Source organism: Excalfactoria chinensis, chromosome 4 (assembly GCF_039878825.1).
Source record: "Excalfactoria chinensis isolate bCotChi1 chromosome 4, bCotChi1.hap2, whole genome shotgun sequence".
Classification (NCBI taxonomy): Eukaryota; Metazoa; Chordata; class Aves; order Galliformes; family Phasianidae; genus Excalfactoria; species Excalfactoria chinensis.
In genome coordinates, this window is record NC_092828.1 from 4,056,678 (window position 1) to 4,080,975 (window position 24,298).

Consider the following 24,298-nt stretch of genomic DNA (forward strand, 5'->3'; position numbering starts at 1 on the left):
CAAGAGAAATGAAAAATACATTTACAAGATATTCCATAAAGGCAAGATAATTAGAACTTAGAGGAATCTATGATAGTTGGAATTATGCAATTCAAGGGACTCATCATTTTTTCCTGAGGCTTAGGGAGGCTTTGGGTGATTTCTTTTCAGTATTCTTTCTCCCTTAAACATAAAATAAACATTGGCTTATTGAGTCCAAAAGCAATAAATAAATAAATAAAATTGTATGATTTCAACATCACTTGAATCTAATAAGCAAAAGCATAAGTTCTCCACTTTTAGTTTTATATATTCAGTATTTTTCTGGCAATTACCTGAGCCTACATCCAACATTCTGGGTTAATATTCTGATCCAGAAAAATTAGCAAGTGATGCCACCTTCAATATCATGGCTCTGTTGAAGACTGTTGAACAAAATAAACCAGGTAGTTGTGAACTTATCATTGGAGGACTTTTCTGGCTTTGCTGGCATAAGATATCTCCCTTAAATCCTGATTGGTACCTAAGAACAGGAGTGAAACATTTTCACAAGGATGTTTGTGTTTAGCATTTGTATTCAAATTACAGAATCAAAGAATGGCTTAGATTGGAAAAGACCTTAAAGATCATCAGGTGCTAGCTTCTGCTATGGGCTTGGCTGCCCCCCACCAGATCAGTCTGCCTAGGGCCCCATCTAAACTAGACCTGAACATCTTCAGGGCATCCACAGTTTCCCTGAGTAGCTTGTTCCAGTGTTTTGTATGTCTTTTCACTTATAGGGTGCATTCTTAGGCAGTTCTTCAGTGATTTGAAATCTGTGCCAGGTACCAAAAAGTTGTAATTGCACACTTCAAACATCCAAACCCCTAAGTCACTTTTGGACTAATCGTTATTTTAAAAGAAATATTAACTGATGAAACAATGTTAATGTCCTTGTTCAAGAATTCACAAGTTTCTGATGGAACAGGGGACTTAAACCCCTTGTGTGAGGCTCCAGCCACCAGTGACAACTTACTGTTTCTTCTGCCTGTTAATGGATCGTGAATTATTTTACTATCTGCTTGCCAGAAGAATACCAGCTGATAAGCAAAACATTTTAAAAGAAATTCAACATACCAAAAAAGAAAACAGCCTACTGAGAAGTTGCAGCTCTCACATAAAATGCGAGCTGATAGGAGAAATATAGGAATAGTACCACCTCTTCAAACCTGCAAGTTCCAAATGCTTTTAGATATGTGGAGGTACAATTCCTCCTGTTGATTCTCTGTCAGTTTTAAACCTCATAATCTGTGTCTCTGCTCCCCAAGCTTTTCTTCTTCCTTTTTTTTTTTTTTTTTTCCTTCTATTGAAATCAGTGGGAGAATAAGTGCAGAATCTGGTCCCTAAAGCTGCTCCATCACGTTGCCAAGTAACAAGAGAAGGAATATGGTTTGTTTTCCATGGAGGGCAGGAAGGATCAAAGTGCTTGTGTGAAGGATCATAGGTAAGAATTTAAATGTGCATATTTAAAGCAAAAATAGCTACTAGAAGTGAATGTTAAGAAGATTGAGACCTGCAAGGAACTGCCTTTAAGAAATATAACATGAGGTGATTCCTTTTAAATTCGAGCTTTTAACCCTTCTGTGTTGACAGAAATTAAATGGGCTCTTAAGTGGATCTGTATGCATCATCTTACGAAAATCAATGCTTTTAGCCTTTGTGTGCATCATTTGTGGTGGTGTGATCTACCTCACCTGAAGTGAGGAGAAACAGTAACATCTTCCACATTAGAGGAACTAACAAGAGAAAATGACTGTATTTGCCAACAGTTGTATCTCTGCTTAAGGTCTTACACCTGTTTTCACTGGTTTCTTATGTATCGCCTTGCATCTGAAATCCAGATGTGATGATGTTTTCAGTCTTTAGTAAATGTTTCTGATATAAAAAAAGAATGCTATTAGTGTAGATGAATCATAGTTGAATGTTCCTCTGGTCATTTTTCTCATTTCTTCTGAATAGGAAATCTGGAACTATTTCTAGTACCAGAATAACAAAATCCATTATATATATACATTTACGTACATTTTATTGATAATATCTTATTAATGACTAAAAGCATTATAAGGCATATACAAGAAATAATAGTAACCAACTGTAGAGCCATAGGTTCTTTATCTAGAAGCCCACATACAATATCTGAGTCCTGTCCTTTGAATGACTGCTGTTTTTTGTTGACTTCTTCCTTGCAGAAATGTGTGATCAGTGAAGAGACTGAATACAGCACGATACACTTAAAGACATTCTGTACCCTGAGGTACATTTTCTCATGTTTACAAACTTCACAGTAACTAGAGCTGTAAACTCAAGCCCTTATTCAGTTTGACTGACACTGGCTGCCTGAGTTACCTTCTGCATCTCCATCTGACAATAAAACAGTGCTTGGGTACCTGCTCTGGTTGGCTTGGAGTATTATGTAAAAACGAAAAGGTAAGCCTATGACTCCTTGGACCCACAGCTTCTTTTGTTCCTTCATAAATTAGTCCTGGAAGAGCCTCCTGGTTTTCAGGTGTTAATTGCGTGGTCAAAGATCTTGTCTTCATACTTAAGAATATAAAAGCATGTCATACAACTGAATCTGGTGAATCTATTTATATCAAATAATCTGTATCTATTTATATCAAATAATTGTTTAAAATTAAAGAAGTTCATGGCGTAGTCAGAGTATGGGAATTCTCTATGAATAGGATTCCCTTAATATAATCTAAAATAAAATAGCGTCAGAAGGCAAGGAGTATTATGTCAGCCACCAAGAGAAGGTGGCCTTGCCCACTCCTCCTATTCAGAGCAGTTCTTTCATGGTGCAGTTTGCTGAATCATGTGCAAGGGAAAACCTCTTTTGGTTCAGATGAAGTTTCTTCCCAGGAACATGGTAACAGTTAAAGTAGTTTGGATTCACTAGCTTGTGTTTTGGTGGTTCTGAGCTTACTAAGACAAACATGAGAGGAGTCTGCCTCATTCACATCTAATTTCATGGCCAAGGAGACAATAGTCTCTATAATGTCTCAGTTTTATTTTTTAATTTTATTATTATTGCTATTATTATTACTATTATTATTATTGGACACTTAAGTATTAACAACACAAACAATATTGCAGTCAGAAAAAGAAAACCAAAAAAGCTGTGCACCTTTCCTGCTATTTGCAAATGGCATCATAGTTTCATCATCATGAACTGTATTTGCTATATTCTTGGCTTATTCTGGGATGTTCCACAGCAGAACCTGGTAGAGATCTGTGAAGGTCAGTGAACTGGCACCAGTTTAAGTCGGATGGTAATCTGTTCATTTCTATTTGTATGAATGTAAAATGATGATTACAGAGAGAGGGTAACCAAGAAAAGGGCTTTCATCATGAGGAGGAATTTGAAGAGAAGGTTCACTGGGGTTTGGGATAGTTTGAGAGGAGTTTCTATGTTTAGTTTGACTGCCCAAGAGAAAGCAGCTTTAAGAATTTGGGCACTTTAAGTGCTGATGCACTTTTCTCGAACACTTGCTCTGTACTACATTTATTTATAATTCTTTTACATTTACTGTAATTAAGTCTTTATTGATTTGACATAAACCAACAGCTGCATTTCACTAAGGAAGTCAACTGAAAAATAAATGTCATCTACTAAGCATGGACAATACACTTGAGACTGCAGATGACATGTATTAAATTCTCTTATCATTTTTGTACCTCTTCAAGCACAGTATCAATTATATACATACTTGTAGCCAGAGCTTCTACATGATAGGCTGCCTCTAAAGTCTTTGCTGTATAATGAGCTATAAACAACCTGCTCCACTTAGATCAGTTTTAAATAGGGTTTTGTATTAAGAGAAATCTTTGATGTGGAAATATTTTTTTTTCACTTGAAATTCATCCTCTTTACATGATTGGCTTGGCTTTTGGAGGCAAAATTTTTCACTTGATTTGGAAGATATATTCACTGAAATTCATAAACAGCGAAGTAACTACTTCTGAACAGTACTGTGCTTTACTGATTCAGTTATTGGAGCTGCAGAGGACCTGGGAACATTCTAAAACTATCTCACTTTTCAGGTACAGGGCTAACTATGCTATCAGCTCCCCTGAGGCTTTGGATGCAAGCAAGCACAGACCAACACCTTCAATACAGGGATCAGTGAATATAAGGGTAGTGGTTATGAACAAAACACAGAATAGCTGACATTTGAAAAGACCTCCGGAGATCATCTGCTCCAACTCCCTGCTCAAGTAGGGATGCCTGTAGCTTGTTGCCAAGGATCATGTCCTGTTGGCTCTTGAAGGACTACAGGGAAGGAGATTCCAACAACTTCTCTGGACATCACAACCTCTATGGACAAATCAAATTATCAGAGTGACCTAGGAAGGGAAAACTAAGGAAAAATTAGGTTGTTGGTCAGATGGGACCCAAGACACAATGATTTTATGTCATCCTATGTAGAAGTGTACTGTTCCACATAAGTGGGTGAGGAAGTGTTTCATACATGGTTAAAGGAAAACTCTTTCCTCATGAGCAGGGACAGAAACGGGTGGCTCCCGAGGCTGGAGTTCCCAAGGTTATTTTTCAGATGATATAATGTATTTATTGAGTAAGTCAGTTATTTATCAGATGTTTAAAAATTTACTTGGATGCCACATGATAGATGTTACTTGAATGATGTGAAAGCTCAGTCTTTAATTATATGTTTTAAAGAAAAGTTAATAAAAAATCTTGAAGTATATAACAGAGGCTGTGAGTCCTGCTTTTGACCCACATCCTTCAGAAAATCTGACGTGGTAAGATCATAATTTGTCTGTTTTAAGAGTCTGTCCCCTGACTAAGGTGACCATGACTTCACAGAATTGTAGGGGCTGGAAGGGACCTCCAAAGATCATTGAGTCCAAACCCCCTGCCAAAGCAAGTTCCCTGCACCAAACTGATTAAGCTGTAGTTATCACAGTGACATATAAACACAAAGTGAACTGATTTTCCAGTGTAAATTCTGCTCCACTGGAGTGTCTGACATACTTATCCAGGTGCATGAATAGCACGCAATCATTACATCACTTAAAATCTACTGAGCCCCGGTATTCTGCAAAGTTATGAAACCTCATAAATTCATTTCATATGGAATGTTGGTTGCTATGTTTTCATTTTTAAACTTGCCAAAATATAGTTGAATATATTCATATTCAGATTTTTAATTTTTTTTTTTTTTTTTTTTTTTTTTTTTTTAGTTATTTTCTAGTAGATTGTTTGCAAATACTACAACTCTTTCCCATGATGTTCATTCTTTGTAACAGCAAACTCACTAACAATTTAAGGCAAGATGAAGAGGTGGCCTATATATAGCTGCAATAGGAAAATAACTAGGGAAATTGTTTCCTTGTGTCCGGAGGTACTTCTGCTGGATTTTACATTATTAAACCAATCTTCACTTATTAAACCAAACATGAAAGAAATACTTCTCCTTCCTCGGTACTCCTTTTGTCCCACCCTAGCTCAGAGTGAATCTTGCCATTCATAGAATTCATGTCCTGTACCTGAATGCTTCTGCTGAATAGAATAATTAGTTTCATAGGCATTGCTGATTAAGCTAAATACTTATAACACTTTGCATAATTCCAAGACATAAAACAACAACAACAACAAAACCAAAAAAAACCAGCGAACTCCTTTCTATGAGTTCTGTTGTTTTACATGATCCGGCTAGTAAGAAAAAGGTTTAAATGCAGTTGCCATAGCAACAGGGCAATATAAATTTTATGAAATTCAACTACTATATTATAATGATGGAGCAATTTTCATGCCCTTTGGTTTTTTTATTTAGTTGAGAGCCACCTGCAGAAAGGGAAATTCCAATTAGAAGTAAATATTTGAGCTCTCACCTCTCTGAGGAGACATACCTATACATACGGTGATGCATTAATAACTGAGAAGTGCAAGTATTTAGCAGGAGGAATAACATTAAAAGTTAAGAAAGTTCATTGTTCTTAGAGAGTCAAGAAAGTACTTAGAAAGAATAAAATTACATTCCATGTCAGTGCTGACTCACATAAATCAAAAAATCATAGAACAATCTGGACTGGAAGGGTTCTGAAAGGCCATCTCGTTCCAACCCCCTGCCATGGGCAGGGACACCAAGGCTAGACCAGGTTGACTGAAGTTTCATCCAACCTGGTCTTTAATGCCTCCATGGATGGGGCACCCACACCTTCTCTAGGCAGACTGTGCCAGTGCCTCACCATCTTCTGATTAAGGATTTTCCTCCCACTGTCCAATCTCCCCTCTTTTAGTTTAGAACTAGTCTTCCTTGTCTATCATCACCCTCCTGAATAAAAAGTCCAGTTATTCCCTGCTGCACAGAGTGGTGGGAAAATGTAAGCAGAAAGGAGATGGAGGTCACTGGAGCACATCTATTGGTTGTAGAAACAAGCTGGCTGATAAGACAGTGCTAGTGGGGAGAGTATGCATACACACATACATTTATGTTTTTGAGTGGCAGCAATTGGGCACCATGAAGCTGGATATCCAGAGACACTGAACTCTCTTCATTGCATGGATCAGGACAGGTTTGCACACTCATTTAGCTGTAAATACAACTCGGTTTTCCTGGAAGGTCATAGTGGAGCTGTAATTACCTGATTAAGCAAATTCTTCCACTATCCAATCAGGCTGGGGCTTCAGTATTTCCATTACACATTTAATATTGAAATGGAAGGTGCAAAATTATCTACTGATATCAATAAAGAACATGCTACTATAGTCAACCAAACTACAGAAACTTAAATTAGGTTCTGACCTATTCACTATATTCTATATTATAGTAGAAAAACATGATTAGATGAGGAGAAAACATATAGGAATAAACGAAGAAAGAGATCTAAATTTGTATAGTAGCTTCTGTTATACGACTGAATAAAAGGCTTTGATTTCCAACTCCATGCCACTCAGGAGGCAGGTTGGTACTTAGAATCATAGAATCCTTAGAATTGAAAGGGACATTTAAAGGCCATCTAGTCCAACTTCAGTGAACACCACAGCTAGATCAGGTTGCCCAGGGCCTGATGCAGCCTCACCTTGAAAGTCTTCAGGGACAGGGCATGAACTGCATCTCTAGACAACCTGTTCCAGCGCCACATCATACTCACTGTAAAAGACTTTATTCTTGTATCCAACCTAAATCCACCTTCTTTAAGCCTGAATTCAACTTTGCAATTGAATCTTCAATTTTTTTCAATTGATTCAACTTAGTGAATCAAAACCATCCGTTTTCTTTTTTGAACTCATCAGATAATGAGTTAGAACTTGATTTAGAGATATATTAAAAGACTTTCTCTGATTTTGATGATGCCAGTGCCTCCAGAGGATTTATGCTGCAGCTGGTATTCAGTAGTTGCTTAGTCACCTATGTGCCATGCCAGGAAATATGGGTACATGGATACTCATAGGACAGATGACGCCAGCAAAATGTTCTTGTGAAATCCCCATATGCTAAATGATTCCCCTGTGGCAAGCTATTTTGGATTTAGGGCCAGCTTATGAAATGAATGTGACAGAAGCAACAAGGAAAGAGAAAGAAAATACCTCATAATACAATTGGATCAAAACCAACAAATAACAAGGGACAGTCTTTAGAAAAATAAACTCACCTTGTGTTTGCTCCATCAGTAGTTAGTATAGATACTGGCACCCTGCTGAGGTCTTAAAAAATTTCCCCACTACAGTTATTTTGTATTGCAATATCACCAGTCACTTGCACAGATTAACAGTTTTTGACTTCAAGATTTATAATTATATGTTCAAATACAAAGCCACTCTATTCATGGGCTGTAGAAAAATTCCACGGAACTGGCAGATGTGATTTTGGACCTATTTGGAGACTCATTCTCTCCAGAAGGAATAGCTAGATGGCAGCCACTATTGATGACTGACTTACTGCCTCCAGTGAGGGAATCGAGCCCCTGTCCCCTGCATGACTGGCAGGCAACAGGAGCCACAGCGAGCGAACAACTTGCAGCTGCAGGCTCTGTCGGTCCTGTCCCGTTGGCGCAGCGCAGCAGGAGTCGGGCCCGGGTCCGATCAGGCGGCCCTCGGACTGATCGCAGCAGCGAGCTCCCCCGCCGCCGCCAGCAGCCGTACCGCTGCCCCCTCCCGCGTGGAGGGCAGAGACGGGCCAGACCCAGCCGGCACCCTGCGCAGCCCCGCCCGCCCCGGCGGCAGCTCCTCTTCCCCCGCCGGCACCAGCGGGCAGCTCTGCAAGCCAACACAGAGGGGGCCGGCCCACCGGCCGAAACTTGCCCAATCCAAGCCTGCAGCCGCAGCCCCGCGGAGTCCCTTTGGACCTGGCTACTCCCCCCCCCGGGATAGCACCACGTTTGCGCTCCCCCCGGGTCTGGAACACGCCTACTTCTCCAACCACTCGAATTAGCCGCACGCCCGTTATTCCCCCCCCCGGGATAGCACCACGTTTGCACTCCCCCCGGGTCTGGAGCACGCCTACTTCCCCTACCACTCGAATTAACCGCGCGCCCGCACTCCCCACCCCCCAATGACAAAGGATATGGGGCTGAAGTGTCCACTTGGCGGTCGAGAGGGGGTGTGGTCGATTGGAATTCGCCATCTTTAACTTTTTCTTCTCCGCTTCTCCCGGACCCCGTCCCATCTCCCCGCCTCCTCCCCAGACGGCTCTCCTGGGTCCCACCGTCCTCAGCCGCTTTTCCCGGCCGCCCTCCCGGCTGCTCCGGCTCAAACACAAGCCCAACTAACAAACACGATTCAACAAGTTTCCCCTCCTCCCTGGCTGCTTTAAGAGCACCCAGGATTACGCCCCAGGTCACAAGCTCGGCAGCCGCCTGGGCTGTCGCTGCATGCTCTGCAAGCAGAACAGTGAGTGGATCCCATTTACGACAGTCAAGGATCTCGCGGGGGGATGAAAGTTCCCCGTCCCGTTCAAGATAAGTAAGTATTGCAGCAATCTCCCGCAAAGAAGGAGCAGTCTCGCCACAGTATTCTTTACAAAAAGAAAACAATACCTCACTGATAAATTCCATAATCGTCGTCCCGCCCCGTCCCGTCGTCCCCCCGGAACTCTTGCCGCAAATATAGCGCCCCCGATCGCAATCCACGAGTACCTGCGCTGCAAAAAGAGAAAAAAGAGACCCCTGCCCCCCCAGGCAATCTCTACAAAGACAAGAAAGCACGCTCGTCGTCCCCCCGAGGCGCTCCCTTGCGGGATGCAATGCCGTCACCTCACTACACCCCAGATTAAAAAAACCCCAGGCACACTCGTCGTCCCCCCGAGCAGCTGGAGGAGGAATGCACTGCCGTCCCCTCAGTACACTCCTATATAAAAAACAAACAAACAAAAAAAAATAAACCGAAAACACGCCTAATAAGAAAAATCCCCAAAAAGAAAACGAAAAGGCACACCGGAGTTTACGGCCTCACACGGGGCACCATATGTTGCCGTGCACAATTATAATCCAAACCCCATACTTGCCCAGGTGCTAGCGAAACCCTCGCTAGGGCCAAAAGGACCACCGTGACTCATCAAGAAAGGTGGCAAAATGGCGTTTATTAGGAGTAATCAATACCTTATATACCTTACTACTTCGTCTACGCCCCCTAGGGCACGTTTGAAATGCGCGCGCCCAAAGTACATCACTAGATAGGGGACGGAAGAGGCTGGTTTACTATCACCGTCACATCCCGAAAAAGCCCCGCTACCGCCTATATGCTTGTACTACAAGGTTCAGCCTCGTTAGCATCTACAACAGATGTAAAGGTATGATCTTCAAATTCTTGATCTGGACTTGTGTCTCGCTGATCTTTTTATAATTCCATGGTTCAAGTCACAAGTGTTGAATGATGCAATCAGGGCTAGATAGATACAGGTCATAATTTATGGTAGATTACTGTCTTTGTGTTCCTGTCATTAAGGAACAGATTTAGATTGTGGATCCTTTAAGTTCTCACTGCCTCCCTCATTTAGGAAGGAAAAAAGTGAAATATCTGTAATCTTTATCTATTTACAGTTAAGAGAAATGTCACTCTGGCACCATCAGCCAGGACAACAGCTTAGCAAGTCAGATAATCTAAATGCACATGTATCCATGGCATAAAAGCAAGGAGTAAATAATAAACTGGGTGCTTTATCAGCACAGTATTCATTTAAATTTCAATTAAAAAGGAAAATAATGTAGCAATCATTATCTAGACTGTCCAGTTCCTTATAGGAAATGTCACGATACCCTTGTCAATCTGCAAACAGTTTAGATAAGAATGAAATTCTCTGGCCTGTTTACTATTCAGAAGGCTACTGTAGGCATTCATAGTGAAATCCCTGTCATAGCCATGGAAACATTTCTGTTTCCAATTTACAAGACTTAATGCCTTTTTTGAATGATAATTCAATAAAGGATTTTTGAATAGAAGTGCAAAAAAGAAAAAAAAAGAGAGAAAAATGAGGCATTATCAGGAATATATGATTGCAAAACAAGCAGAATTCTGTCTTTATCATGCTAATTGTTTCTCCATTGGAATTATTTTGAAGACGACAGTATGAGCTACTATTCCAAATCTCACAGTTTATTTAGAAGTGCTAAATAACCAATTTCTTTCTGTTTGGTGATTTCTCCACGACTTGTACATCAGGTTGGAGAAAAAGACAATCACTGATGCAATTTTGCTTGACATAAAATTGAATTAAGAGTTCCTGAATCTCTAACTTGGATAATAGACTATAGTACCTGTTATGGTTGAGTGTCATTTTATGCAATGACCATTTTACCTCATCTCTTTCCTAGTGACACTAGTAGGTCAATGAAAATTGAAAACTGATTTCAGTTTATCATGAATGTGGAAATGTGGAGACAATACATGGTATATTGTATGGGAAAACAAAACAGAGAAAAGAGATATTTCACTGCTGGTGACATACGGAACACAAAATTAAAACAGAATTTGTCTCAGTGCCATAAAATCTGTTTGGCTTTCCATCAACTAGTAGGACTTTTGGTTGATTTTGGCCCTTCAAATCCCTATGTTTAAAGTTGGTGACTGTTCTTGGGGTGCTATAAAAGTCAGGTTGCACCTCTTATGCACTTTGCTTCTCTCTCAATTCTAGTGAAGTTAAAAACCTATCTTGCTTCACTTTTTTGAAGCAGTCTTTTCAAAAATGTGTGTTCCAAAGCAAAGCTGAGTCCAGTCTGCTTTTTGCATGATTAGCTGCATTCTATTATTCCTGTATTTAGAAACACGCTCATACTTAAAAATAAAATTGCTTGCAGTAACATGTATTTCTTTACTATGATGCCTCCTTATTGTTGTCCTGATGAAACCTGGAAGGATGCCACAGTTATTTGAATTTTTATGCTGTATATTCTTTTTCTTGCATATCTTTTTGTACTTTTATCAGATAAGTGTTTCTCTCTCTTTTACTTGTTCTAACTTTTCATGGTTGTCACTACCTTTTTGCTTGCAAAGGGACATGTCTTTCCTCTGCTCTGTTTACTTTTCTTTCATCACTTTCCTTGTATGATTACAATCCTCTGATTCCCCTGGCTTATTAACATGTGTTAGAGTACAACATATTAGAGACTGTTAAATGTTAGAATTTAAACATAAGATTACTAGATGTTGTTACTGGATGATACATGCCATAACTGTTCCACATGCCGTAAGGATGGAGAACAATTATTATTGTCTTATGTTTTGTATTCCCTTTTTTGGAAGTTGCAGTTGACCCCTTGCAAACTATGTACTGATTTTTACCATTATTCACTGCCAAGCTTTATATATACACTTAAATACACAACGTATATAGAAACGTGTTTTTTTGTTTTGTTTTGTTTTGTTTTTCAGGAAATGAGGAGTTCTTTGTCTCACTGAAGTTTCAGAACTAAATCCAGACAGACTCAGACTGCTTTGGATATTGAGAATTCCGTGGCTGTTGGAAGCACCATTATTTTCCACTATAGAGTATAAATATCACTAACTACAGGGCATGAAGGAAGGCTCCACTATACTCTGCTTTAACTAGAGACATACTTTTTTTTATCATTACAGTCCTAGTGGATGTTTAAGAAACATTAAAAAAGCAGAACTAATATGGAAGTATTTTGCCAGGACATATTCCCACATTTCAGACATTTCTATACCAGGAATTTCATGACTCAAAAGAACTGTCTTTTTATTCCATAACTGAAGACAGATTATTTTTTTCACTGATGCATCCATTAATGTTTTAATTTGCTATTTGTTCTTTTTTTTCCTTCTTTTTGGGAGGGAGTAGAAGGGTGATGGGATGACTATTTCCTATCACTTCAATCCTGTGGCCAAGAATTCCACAAGATGACTAAAATGTCAGGTTGTTATATTATTTTCCATTTTCAGTCAGCCTGTTTTTCATCTTACTACATTAAACTCTTTTAGTTTATGGGAAAGGAAGAAGAAAAATGTGTTACCTACTTATTTTCTTTTAGTTTTCCATTGATAGAATTCACTGGCTCTCAGAAGCAATGTGCAAGACCTGTTTCTTAGAACTGTAGCTCTTTTCTCATCTTAACATACATCTCATTCAATAAATTTATAACTTCTGAATCTCATGAGCCAAAATTGAAATAGTATTTTGAAAGTGGCTGATTCACTGTCAACAGAGTAACAAAAACCTTGAAGTAATGGAGTTAGACATGACCTCAGATGTAGGGATGTTTGTAGAATAGAAGGTAAACTGGTGAAATGGAAGGGAATAAAAGAAACCAGGCAAGGGGGAACAACCAGGAGACATATTTTGCAATTGTTTTGTTCCATAAAGTGGAGAGCTGGTTCAAAAACTGCAACTCTGAACTCTCCTGAACTTTGCTTTGCTGAATTGTCAAATGCATGTGGATTCAAACACGGTTGTTAAGGCTTCCTTCTGTTAGTATTCCTACCAACATTTGGCATGGAAATTATCGCCCTCATCCAAGGATCCTCATGTTCTTCTCTAATGCCAATTATTCCGGACATTGCCCCTGCAGGGCAGATATGACACGTAATTTATTATCAGACAGTTCATGGTGATTTGCTTGACTTTACTCAGTAAACTTAGATGGGAGCTCAGAATAGGTCCTGTAAACGTTATTCACTGTCACTGTCTAGGTATGAAGTCTATTTCGTCTGTTATGGTGCAGAAGCAGTAACACTCAGAGAAAGTTTGAAGTGAACCTATGAACCTATAATAAAAAAGCCTTCAGGATAATTCTCAACAGCCATACAGTGACTCTGCCAGAATCCCACTGAGCTCATTGTTTTCTTAAGTCTGGCCCCATATATCAAAAACTACCTTTTCTTCTTGAAAAATATGGACCCTTTTTTCATCCTTCCCAAGGTCTTTTCTGTGCACTAACATAAAGCAAAATCATACACAAGTGGGAGATAGCGTGATATCTGAGTTTCTCTTGTGGAAATAATCAGCCAATGGCCAGAATTGCTTGGGTGTTCTCTGTACCCAATGGTCACTATTGAGAGAAAACAATAAGATTTGACTGTTTCAGGCCTAAGGCAAACATCTGAAACTAGAAAACAGACTGCAAAATCCATCTGGAATAGTAGAATGCAAACTGCTATTTAATATTTTCTCTTTTATTCATATAGAAATATTTTTTTCAAATCTCAGTGTCTTTACTGAGGCAGAGTATTGGTTTTAATGGACTTGATAAACTACCACAGACAATGAATGACTCCAATCTCTGATCCTGAAAATATTTTTCAAGAATTATTTTCAGGAGCATATGTTAGAAACTGAGAATTGCTCTGAAGGAAGGAAGTGAGAGAATAGGAGTTCAGAAAATAGAAGTGGGTCATGGAAGCACTGTAATAGCACACTTCACTTTCTGTTTGTTCATTTGCATGGGGTATTTCTCAGTGTTGAAAAATTCCCCCAAAATACCAGAAGTAATGAGTGCTATTAATAGCTGTTGAGTTCTGTGTATTTTTGAAGGTCAAGTAATCAGACAGTTATTTAAAAATAAAAATAGAGATACAACTTACTGTGATTCAAACCTAATGCAAGATCTTATCTTTTGTTATTAATCTTTGTAAGAGGGATCCTTGCTAAAAATAATCTTTTGTGATTATTAAATATCTTTTTTTTGTTATCCACGTATTATTTATGCCTCACTTTATGATTTCCTTTAGTGTGGCTCATGCCTTCTTCTTTCTGTCCTCTCCATGGCTGACCTAGAAGAATAGTAGCTCACTACAGTTCTCATGTGATAACTGATATAAACTACTAGAGAGCTGAAAATATGCTTTTATAACTTATGAAAAGGAGTATATGAGGTGAGTAATTATTCCAATTGTATGCATTGTTTGCTACATGCATATTTTTGCTTGAAACAGTAGAAGAGAGATCTTGACAAAGAGGAGGGCTAGGCTATAACCAGCCATGACTGTGATCAACCAGATCTCCCTCAACCATTTTTTAAAGTGATGTTTAGTATCCTCTTTATGTCTTATTTCCAAAGCTTGAGAACAGAATTTCATTCAGATATCTAAATAAGTCTTGTGTTCTTTTGTTTTTCCTTTTATACAGTTCAGCTGGTCTAGCTATATGGATTTGATGACTGGAATGAAAGCTTTCTTCTAAAGGTATAAATATGATAAATGAAAGAATGGAATAGGCAAACATATCTAGCTTCCTACAATCAGGAACCTGTGTAATAGATGAATGATTCCCAAACTGTGGCACACATACCAGTTTGTGTTATGTGAACCTCCTGAAATTGAAGCACTTGAATTGAGAAAGGATGCACTAGGAGTGTTTCATTAAAATATAGAGATTCAGCAGGAACATTTCCCACATGAATTATTATTTCATCTCCTTTATTCCATCCACTGCCATACAGACTGACCAGTGCCTATCTCCTCAGGCACTATAACAAGCCAAATGTCTTGAGGACAAAAGTTTTCAAACCTCAGAGAGTGGAAGTGGTCAAATACATCACTAATCTCTTACTCTTGATCTGCCTTCAGGTTTAGAGGGCTTCCAGCCAATTGTAAATCATTGCCCAACAGAAAGGTACGTAACACCCAGTGCTCATAGACTATATGCTCCAGGCATAGCCTTTCTTTTTCTATTGTTCTGAAAGGTGAGCAATTCAGCTCAGGTCAGATACAAGAAATCACAGTGCAAAAAATGTATCCCATCTGGATAAATCATTCTTCACCCGTGTGGCTTTAAAAAAAAAAAAAAAAAAAAAAGAATGGTTTGTAATGAAGGAGTCTCTTGGCATGTTTCCCACCTGCATTATGGAAATTTCTTTTGACCTTGCTAAACAGTCCAGCTATTCATCATGTCTGAACTGAGCTAGCTGTGAGCTTAGCACTGGGGACTGTCACCTCACCTGGCTGCACCAATGACTGCAAAGTATAGCAGAAAATCTGCCTCAGGTATTCCCATGACAGATATGTTCCTTTCCCTGCTATACCATCGACTTTTCCCTCCACTTTTTTCCTATTGCTGATGCCTAATGGTTCAGTGGAAAATGAAAGCAAGCACATACGTGAGACCTTATTTACCTCTCGGTAAATCTTTATAGCATCAATCTTGGTAGTAAAGAAAACTGCAATTCTGTGACTTTTCCCTATTCTACTACAATGTACCTTGTTTCATATTGCTTCGTACTTAAAGAGAGGCTTGTTTACTAATTCATACAAGTTTTCCCTTCTTAAGGTATTTCACATGAATAGAAATTATCAGGCCACTCTTCATGTACATGAAGACAACTTAATCCAGCATCTTTTGAAGTCTATGACCATCTCTCCTTTAGATCACAACCAGAATCTCTATTCCTAACTGCAGCTTCAACTCCTAATCCTTGAAGGAAAGAAAAGAAGGAGGTTAGATAACTACAACAAAACTCCGGCAATTTTTACTTGAAGGTAACATAAACCTGACAGCAGAAGTGCTGCTGGCCTGTGCAATGTCTTTCCAAGGAAATGGTTACAGCAGTGATAAAGAAAGTAAAAGAAATCCCATCATCATGTCAGAGAATTAAACTGAGTTTGGACGAAGGTGGAAAATGTACCAAGACTCAGGGGAAATACAACAATGTCGGAGGGATGACCTATTAGTAACCTTTTTTCTGACATACTCATAACAACTCTAATGTTTTTCGACTGCCTTAGGAGTTCAACATGACACTATGGACAACTGCTATGACTGTTGGAGTTGATGATCCTTCTAGGTCCCTTCCAAATGAACTATTCCAAAATAGAAAAGGCCTCTTATTTTGTTAGCAGAGTGGCACTTCAACTTACCTGTTTCAAGTAATTGCTCTGTCTTTTGCCTACATGAAACTGGAAATTCAGCTTGCAACTGCAGATGGTTTCACAGCAGTGTTTGGTGTAGGAGGTCATCAATGCAGAAAAAAAATCACGTTATAACAAAGATCATATACAGTAAAAAATGTCTTCATGACTCACTGGACACATTGCTAGGACAGGAGACAAGCTGGCAGTGTTCCTTACACATCTAACCTACAAGGTCAACCCTCTTTGTGCCTGCTGAGATACTCTGAGTTTGGCAGGAATTTTGCATGAATGCAGAGATCTACAGAAATGATTTTGTTGGCAGGATCGTGAGCTTTTGAATAATTCCGAAGTAGATAATGGAGATGGAGTGAACATCTTGACATATATCCTGTGCCTATGGACAGGTCATTGATTGATTTTGTTTTAATGCAAAATAGAAATGACTTAGGATATTCTCCACATCTCAAACATTGTATACTGCAATTTATAATACAGTAGAATAATGCAGTAGAATAGTATAGTCTAGAATAGATAATACTGGAGAATAGTATAGTGCAGTATAGAATAGTGAAATGTAGAATAATTCAGTAGAAATTATCTTTTACTTTTTATTAATTCCCTAATTTCCAGAGCCATGTTAATAGACAAGATTTTCTGCTTTTTATATTTCAAAGCTTCCAGGAAGAAACTGGAAACGTGAACATTAAAGCTTGAAAAGCACAGAAAATATAAGAACATTTCTTACATTTCATAAACTTCCACTGAATGTCTGTGTAATTTTCTGATTCTTTTTAGTATTAATCTAAGCTGATGACCTTGACACAGCTGGGGTCAGCAATATCAGAACTAGCCTCACCTGAAGGGAAATTCACCACTTCCCCCAAGTTGTCACTTGAAATAAGTCATCTCATTTAATAAAAATCATACAAAGGTAAGATGTCCAGATTAAAGAGAGTCATCTAAGCCCTTGCCTCAGTTATTTTAGGCTGGCAGTTCAGCTAGAATGAATTGTATCCTGCAAAAATGTGATGCTGTCCTTCGACGACAGTGTTTAAAGAAGCTGCTTACACCAGACACTGGCATTTGTATGGATGAACAATTTCCATCTACAGAGCAAGACTACACTGTAAAGTAATGTAAAAATAATAAGCTACCTTTGAACAAATGGGATTTATCTGTAGCATTTTAGCTGATTGCATTTACCAGAGAGACGCTATAAATTACCCCGTGATTTGCTATGCACATCCCTTCATCTAGTATCCCAGCTAACCCAGCTTCTTCTGAGGGAAGCTGACAAGAGTAAGGAGACCTGGAAATGTTACCCGGTCACTTCAGCCTTATCACTGTCACTTCTTCAGACAGCAAGCATCCGTAGGGAAGAGCGAGCTGGAGGAACTTGCCCTAGGGAATCTGCACCATGTCTGCGTACAGGCTGGGCAGAACTTGCAAGCCACGAGTAGAGCATTTGTCTTTGATCCTCCAGAGATCATGAATGCCTGAAATGATGCTGCAGATACTAAGAATTCAAGAAAGAACTTTCAAATCAAGAATTTCAGGAGGAAAGGTAAAAGGTTTTGTACTTTTCATTGAAGGTACAGTTTATCCATTGTTGCTTTCTAGCATAGGATACTTTAGTATATAGTAGGAATTGCTCTTTAGTATGGGACACTTTCCCACTTAACAGGAAAAAAAAGAGACATTTGACATCTTTTGCTACATCCAACAACAACAACAACAACAACAAAATGCAGCTGGTTTAGATGAGTATTTAATGGAAATGTAAAGTCATATATACAGGGATCAACCTCTTGTTTTACAGTTGTGCTGTCTATAAAACATTGGATTCTAAGTCCACCATCAATTACAGGTAGTATCACAGTAACAGTATACAGTCAGGTGCATATTTCCCTATGTATAATAAATTAACATAGTTCACATAAATTCCTGAATAAGTAATTTTGTCCTTTTGTTGTCATCTCTGATGCTGGATACATGGAGTCAGGGAAGTCATTTCTCTCTGCCTTGGTTTTGCTTTGTTTTTAACATTCCCTTCAGCTGGAAAATGATTTTAGTTCTCTATTACAGAAATGTGATATAAATCTAATCCTGAGAATCTTAAAATCTGTAGAAAACAGCTGAATAAATGGAGTTTATTAAATGTGACTTCCAACAGTCTTACTGAGGACTTCTCTAACAATTAAAGCCAGACTTCTCAAATGGCAAAAGCATCTTTTCTGTCTGTCCATTCTCAGAAGTGATTCATCCTCTCAGCTTGAGGAACGTGTGCAGAAATACATCTCCTCCATTATTCAGATGGTGTTAATTGAGGGCTTTCTGCTTTCCTAACAAAAGAGGTGATAAATGTCTCTCCCTTTTCGTTTAAAATCCTCACCTCCTACAGTAGTTTCAGTGTGTTTGAGCAGATATAATAAGTAGACTGCAGAAATTAATTAATTATATGTGTTAACTTTTCACTTTTCGCCTTTGTTGAATCTTTCCTTTTTTTCCCTCGGCCTTGACTTTTGTAAAATTAAAGTTGTCTCCCAGGGCGTATAGCTTTTAATTTGACTCTATACTGTATTTAGCTGCTGCAGCGCGTCAAGCATGTGGAACATTTTAACAAGGAGTTTTTAATGAATCCCTGGGAAGAAAGTGCCCTCAAAAACAATACTTCAGTACATAAGTACTTATATACTCTGCAGCAATAAAAACACAACACGTGGAAAATATTTCCCTGCCTCTCTGTGTTTTAAACAAACTTTAGCCACAATCAAGGTCATAGCCATTTGCTGAGAGCTACATTTGATTAAAGGTTTCTTTCTCTAACGTTGCAAGTAAATTATTTCAGCCCGTTTGATGATTTGCTAGAAAGATGTGTTAAATTGCTGGTAATTTGAACACCAGCAAGCAGTTTGCACATTCCTTACATGTTTCCATAAATGCCGGCACCACTTCTGTGTTGCCCTTGGCTTCTCGCACTTGTGTCAGAAGGAAATGAGCGATTTTAACACAGCCATGAAGTTCAATACAAAGTGGAGAGAGACAGAATTTCCCTCAGGTCTTAATCCCAGTGAAGGTTCAGGGCACTAAGCAGTTATAATCAGTCACTTGTCTTTCTGAATTATTTTATCCAAAGACACAGGCAGCTCTGTAATGTCTTCTTATTTTTTTTCCACTATCAAATTAATTTCATGTGAGAAGAAAACAGACAACAAGGAAAATTGGAACACAGGACTAAGACTGAGAGTTTTGACATGTTGAACTTAGTGCTGATTTTACGTAGTCAAATGTTTGATATTTGTTGTTTTTTGACCGTCTCCACAACCTTTGCTGAAGCACTGTAAGAATTAGATGACTTGATGTTTGCGAAGCTATTTCCTTCTGAGAAAAAAAGGAAACCAACTGAAAAAAAACCAAACTCACAACATTGTTTCAGGTGTACTGAAGCCTGCATGTGAGTTCCTGCTGTGAAACCAAATATTTATCCTCCTAAACCTATTGATCTGAAGTATCCCCAGAAATACTGGATCAACCACCCTTACCCTGGGTGATGTGCCATCTCCCTCTCGTGGTTGCTTGATCAGAGAGCATTTGAGGAAAATTCTACTATAACTTCAGCTAACAGATTTCAGGCTTTCATGGCCAAAGAGTGAAGATTCACGACTGCAGGCACAGTGGTCAAAGTCCCAAATAATCAGTCTGGGAGGCAGACAGTCACTGTTTGCATTTCAGATTTCTTTTGTAATGTTCAGGATGAGCGGGAAAGCCTTAAACTAAGAACAGTTTTAATTTACAAACCTTGAAAGAAAAGGAAAACTGAAAAAATTTCAACGTTTTTGGAAGGCTTGTTCAGCCCTTTATATTAACTGCACAAAAAACATGACAGAAATAAAGTGTAACCTATAGCATAAACAAGCAACACAAGATGAGTTTTCTAAAGAAATGTACTATTATTACTTGAATTTAGAAAATACTTAAGTCACTAAATCCATTGAAAATAAAAAGAAAATGCTACTAATGGAGACTTCAGCTTCCAAAAAAACCCAACCAAATAAACAAACAAACAAAAAAACTAGAAAGGCAAATTTTCTTACTCAGCCAAATGGATTTCCACTCTAGTCCATTTTTTCTCAAACATTAGATCTCAAATCCACTCACTGCAGAATAATATGTACCCTCAGTTTCATTTGTATGAGTTTTTATGCATGTGCATGCGTGCTGCTATGCATTCACTAAATCCAGACCTTCAGATTTATAGGACAACGCATATTCTCTGAAGATGGTTAAAAATAATCGTTCTGGATAAGACTAAAACTTCAATCTGTTCTTGTGTTCTGTCTCTGTCAATAAATGATAGAATAAGAAGGAATATGTTTTTTTACAAGGGATTCGGCATGAGCTATTTCGGACTACCAGAATAAACTAGGATCACCAAAGTTATTCTTTAGGAAAATATGCATTAAAAAAACTGGCCTGGAAAGGGTTTAAACAAAGATGTCCTGTATTCTGGTTTATTTTTCACCTGTCAGGATAGCAAGCACTTGGCTTCCTGGTTTATTGCATTTGATTAAAGATGTTTCAACTTTCTTTTTTCTTTTTTCTTTTTTTTTTTTTTTACTTAAGCAATTTAGCATATACAAGTTACACATTTGAAGACAGCTTTGAATTAACAAGGACTACAGCTATAGGAAGCAGAAGATTACTTGAATAATCTTTACTATCATTCCAGCAGACATGTGAATCTCCTTCTCCGGTGATGTAGATAAATTTATTTCCTCAGGATACAAAAGTTTCCCAGAAGGTCTTTGACAGAGTTTTTATGGCCATTGTCACTGCAGATTTAAGATACTGTCCAGCATCTATTAAATCAATGGAAAAACTTTCTTTCATTCAGAAAGAAATAACTCAGGAATCCATTCTCTCATATTTGGTTCTAACATTTGCACAACTTCTGTGGTTCTGAACCTGAACTATACATGATACAAATTAATATCCATTTATTCAGAGTACACCAGAGAGATTAAAAGAATAGGTTTAGTACCTACAAAAGGCATTTATGACATTTTTTTCAGTTTTACCTTTATTGCCAAAGGTCTGCAACTATATGGATTAAGGTAGCTTTAAGCTCCTTGTCAGGTTATAGGCACAGGATATTTGCAACAATCCAGCAGTTGTCCCTCTTGATGACTGCAGCCAGATATAGATGTAAAGGGGAAGCATAGTTGTTTAATAATTAATTCTGCTTATTTCATCTATATAGCCTTGATCTTGACTGTTTTTGTAAGGTAGCCTCTATTATTGCTAGGCACACAGATAAAATTTCTTACTTCCACTGGGTTCCCTTTCAGTGCTACAACTACACAATATTCTGTATGACTGCCACCTCAATCTCTTTTCCAAGCCAAGTCTTTGCAAATAAAATCAAAGACATCCTTTCGGAGGCTTTTGTTGGCTCAAAATTACATTGAATATACCCTTACTGCATATGATAGAATAGGTCACTGATGTCCTATGTATTCACCCTCACTGAGCAGCTGCAAATAGCATTTAAGGATTATCACCTTGACATCATCTTGTGATGCTCTACACCAGCTTGAAACACAAGAGGCTTGATAACATACTGGGGAGTATGTAAGAAATAGTGGGTCTTCATTTATGGGGAACCAGAGGGGATTCATCTGATCATGAGAAGATCACTAAGGACCACTCATATCATGCATGCCATACCACAGGGTTTAGGTTCCTAGCCAAGTAATGCTCTTTTGATATTCTTCTGTTCCTTCGCTGATTTCCCAGGAACAATTCTAGCCTCCTCATGAAGTTGTGTAAATATCAACATGCATTGTCCTTAACTATAAGTCAATTTTGCTTTACATTTCCATCAGTCATTGCAGGATGTTATCCAGGAGACATCAATCACTGCTCAAAGATCAGCATGTCTTATTATAGAGGTCTATCATCACCATTCACTGAATTTTTATTTCTTCTGTATGTACTTGGCCATAGCTTTCTATTTAGTGTTGTAAATGTTCATGCAACATAGTGCCATTTTGGTGTCCTGGATTCTGAAAAGCATAGTGCTGTAAGAGTAGCTTCCAAATGAATCAAAACTAGCAAAAACAAACTCTGTTCTGGAGTACAGTTTTTCTTGAAAACATTTAAGATGTTTCTGACATTTTCAGAACATTGCAATTTAACAAAAAGTTATCTTTCCTAGTAGAACAAAATCAAAGAACTTGGAGAATTGACACATAATGTAACATTAAGTGGCCTGAAGTGGGCAGGGGAGAAAGGGTTGATCTTTACAACTCACAGAACTTACTGTGAGTTGTAAAGACAATGGAGAAAGAAAGAAAAAAAAAAAAAAAAAAAAAAAAAAAAAAAAAAAAAAAAACTAAAACCAAAAAACCCACATTCTCTTTTCTGAGAATAACTTGAAAACTGCTTGGCTGTATCCTAGGTTTTAACAACGTCATAAAATGTAAAAGAAACAGTTTACCAGGGAAAGTGCTGTGCAGTAGGGGAACAGAAGTCAAAGTGTGAGGTATGAAAATTCCAAAATTATTATTTTTATTTTTATTATATATATATATAATAATTTTTATTATTGTTATTTACTTGGACATTTCACCAATATGTTGTTTGACAGTAGAGGAAATATTTCAAATTATATTGTTTGACCAGCCTACTGATTTAGAGAAACGTTTTTCATCATTCTAAGGATTTCTAAATGTATTGTATGAGTGTTGATCTATGTTTGGTAATATAGGAATTGAAATTATATAGACTTTACACATGGTGAGTGCTGCCTCCATTCTACAGTTCTGTGTAGCAATGGGATTCTAGATGGTGTGAAGCATGTTTATCTTTCAGAAGTCAGTGGGAAAAAGGTTGAGCTTGTTTTCTTGAGCTCTTTGAGTCTTTGTCACAAAACTTCTTCCTACAAAAGCAACCCCCCTATCCTGGATGCAGTCACTCTGACTTGAAGAGGAAGAAAAGCATGTACTTATAAGTGAGTTCACAGTAATTTGTATTACTATCTTGTTTTCAATTGGGATGGTATTTCTTTCTTCACAGTGTCTGAAATGATGCAATGTTTTTGGTTCTAGGAGAAAACTATGTTGATAACACACTGATGTTTCTACGGTGTTTTGTAGAGCTAAGGCCATTCTCAGCAAAGGGCCCCAAGAGCTGGAAGGCAACAGAATTAGGATAAGAGGAGCCAGGTAATGTATAATACTCATCTGTCTTTCCAGAAAGTTCCAGGAGGATGGATGTAAAACAACATAAGACTTATAAGAAAAGATAGGCTCATAGGATACTGTCATATTTTTGTAATGTTGCTGTCAATATTCCACATCATAACATCATGTGCTGTATGGATCATTTAAAGATTCATACTCCAGTTCTGTGGGATAACAATGTCCTGAATACTCAGCTCTCAGAAGAAAACTATGTATCCCAGAGAACTTAGTGGCCAGAGATAAGTCACGGGAGGAGGACATATATAATCTCACTCCCAGGCTGGAGCTCTCTCTCTCTCAGACTCTTGGAGAGTGGGATGCATTCCAGCCATGTCGCCTAGAGTTCACAGTAGGCCTCTCAGTTTTTGGGGACTCTCTCTCCCTGTTTTGTTCAATTTATTAGCCTCAATCATGTTGTATTATATTGTGTTATCTTGTATTCCGATATCATATTTAGTAAAATAAGTTTTCCTCCTTAGATTGTGTCATAGTTTTGTGGTGCTGCTGTCAATATTCCACATCATAACATCATGTGCAGTATGGATAATCCATACTCCAGTTCCGTAGAATGGTAGCATCCCAGGTGCTCAGCTCTCGGAGAAGAACTACATATCCCAGAGGATGCCGCGGCCAGAGATAAGTCACGGGAGGAGGACATATATAATCTCGCTCTCAGGCTGGAACTCTCTCTCTCTCTCTCGGACTCTCAGGGAGTGAGAAGCATTCCTGCCGTGTCGCCTAGACTTCACAGTAGGCCTCTCAGTTTTCA

At 38.4% G+C, this 24,298-nt stretch overlaps 1 long non-coding RNA gene across 2 annotated transcripts in view; it reads left to right on the forward strand.

Annotated features, from left to right (window-relative positions):
- The first annotated feature begins 1,335 nt into the window (after positions 1 to 1,335).
- The window catches only part of LOC140251829 (uncharacterized), a 328,692-nt gene continuing 305,729 nt past the window's right edge, over positions 1,336 to 24,298 (forward strand). For both annotated transcript variants that reach the window (XR_011903474.1, XR_011903473.1), the window contains exons 1-2: positions 1,336 to 1,462; positions 2,208 to 2,445. This is a non-coding gene — a long non-coding RNA (uncharacterized lncRNA). The remainder of the gene's footprint in view (positions 1,463 to 2,207; positions 2,446 to 24,298) is intronic.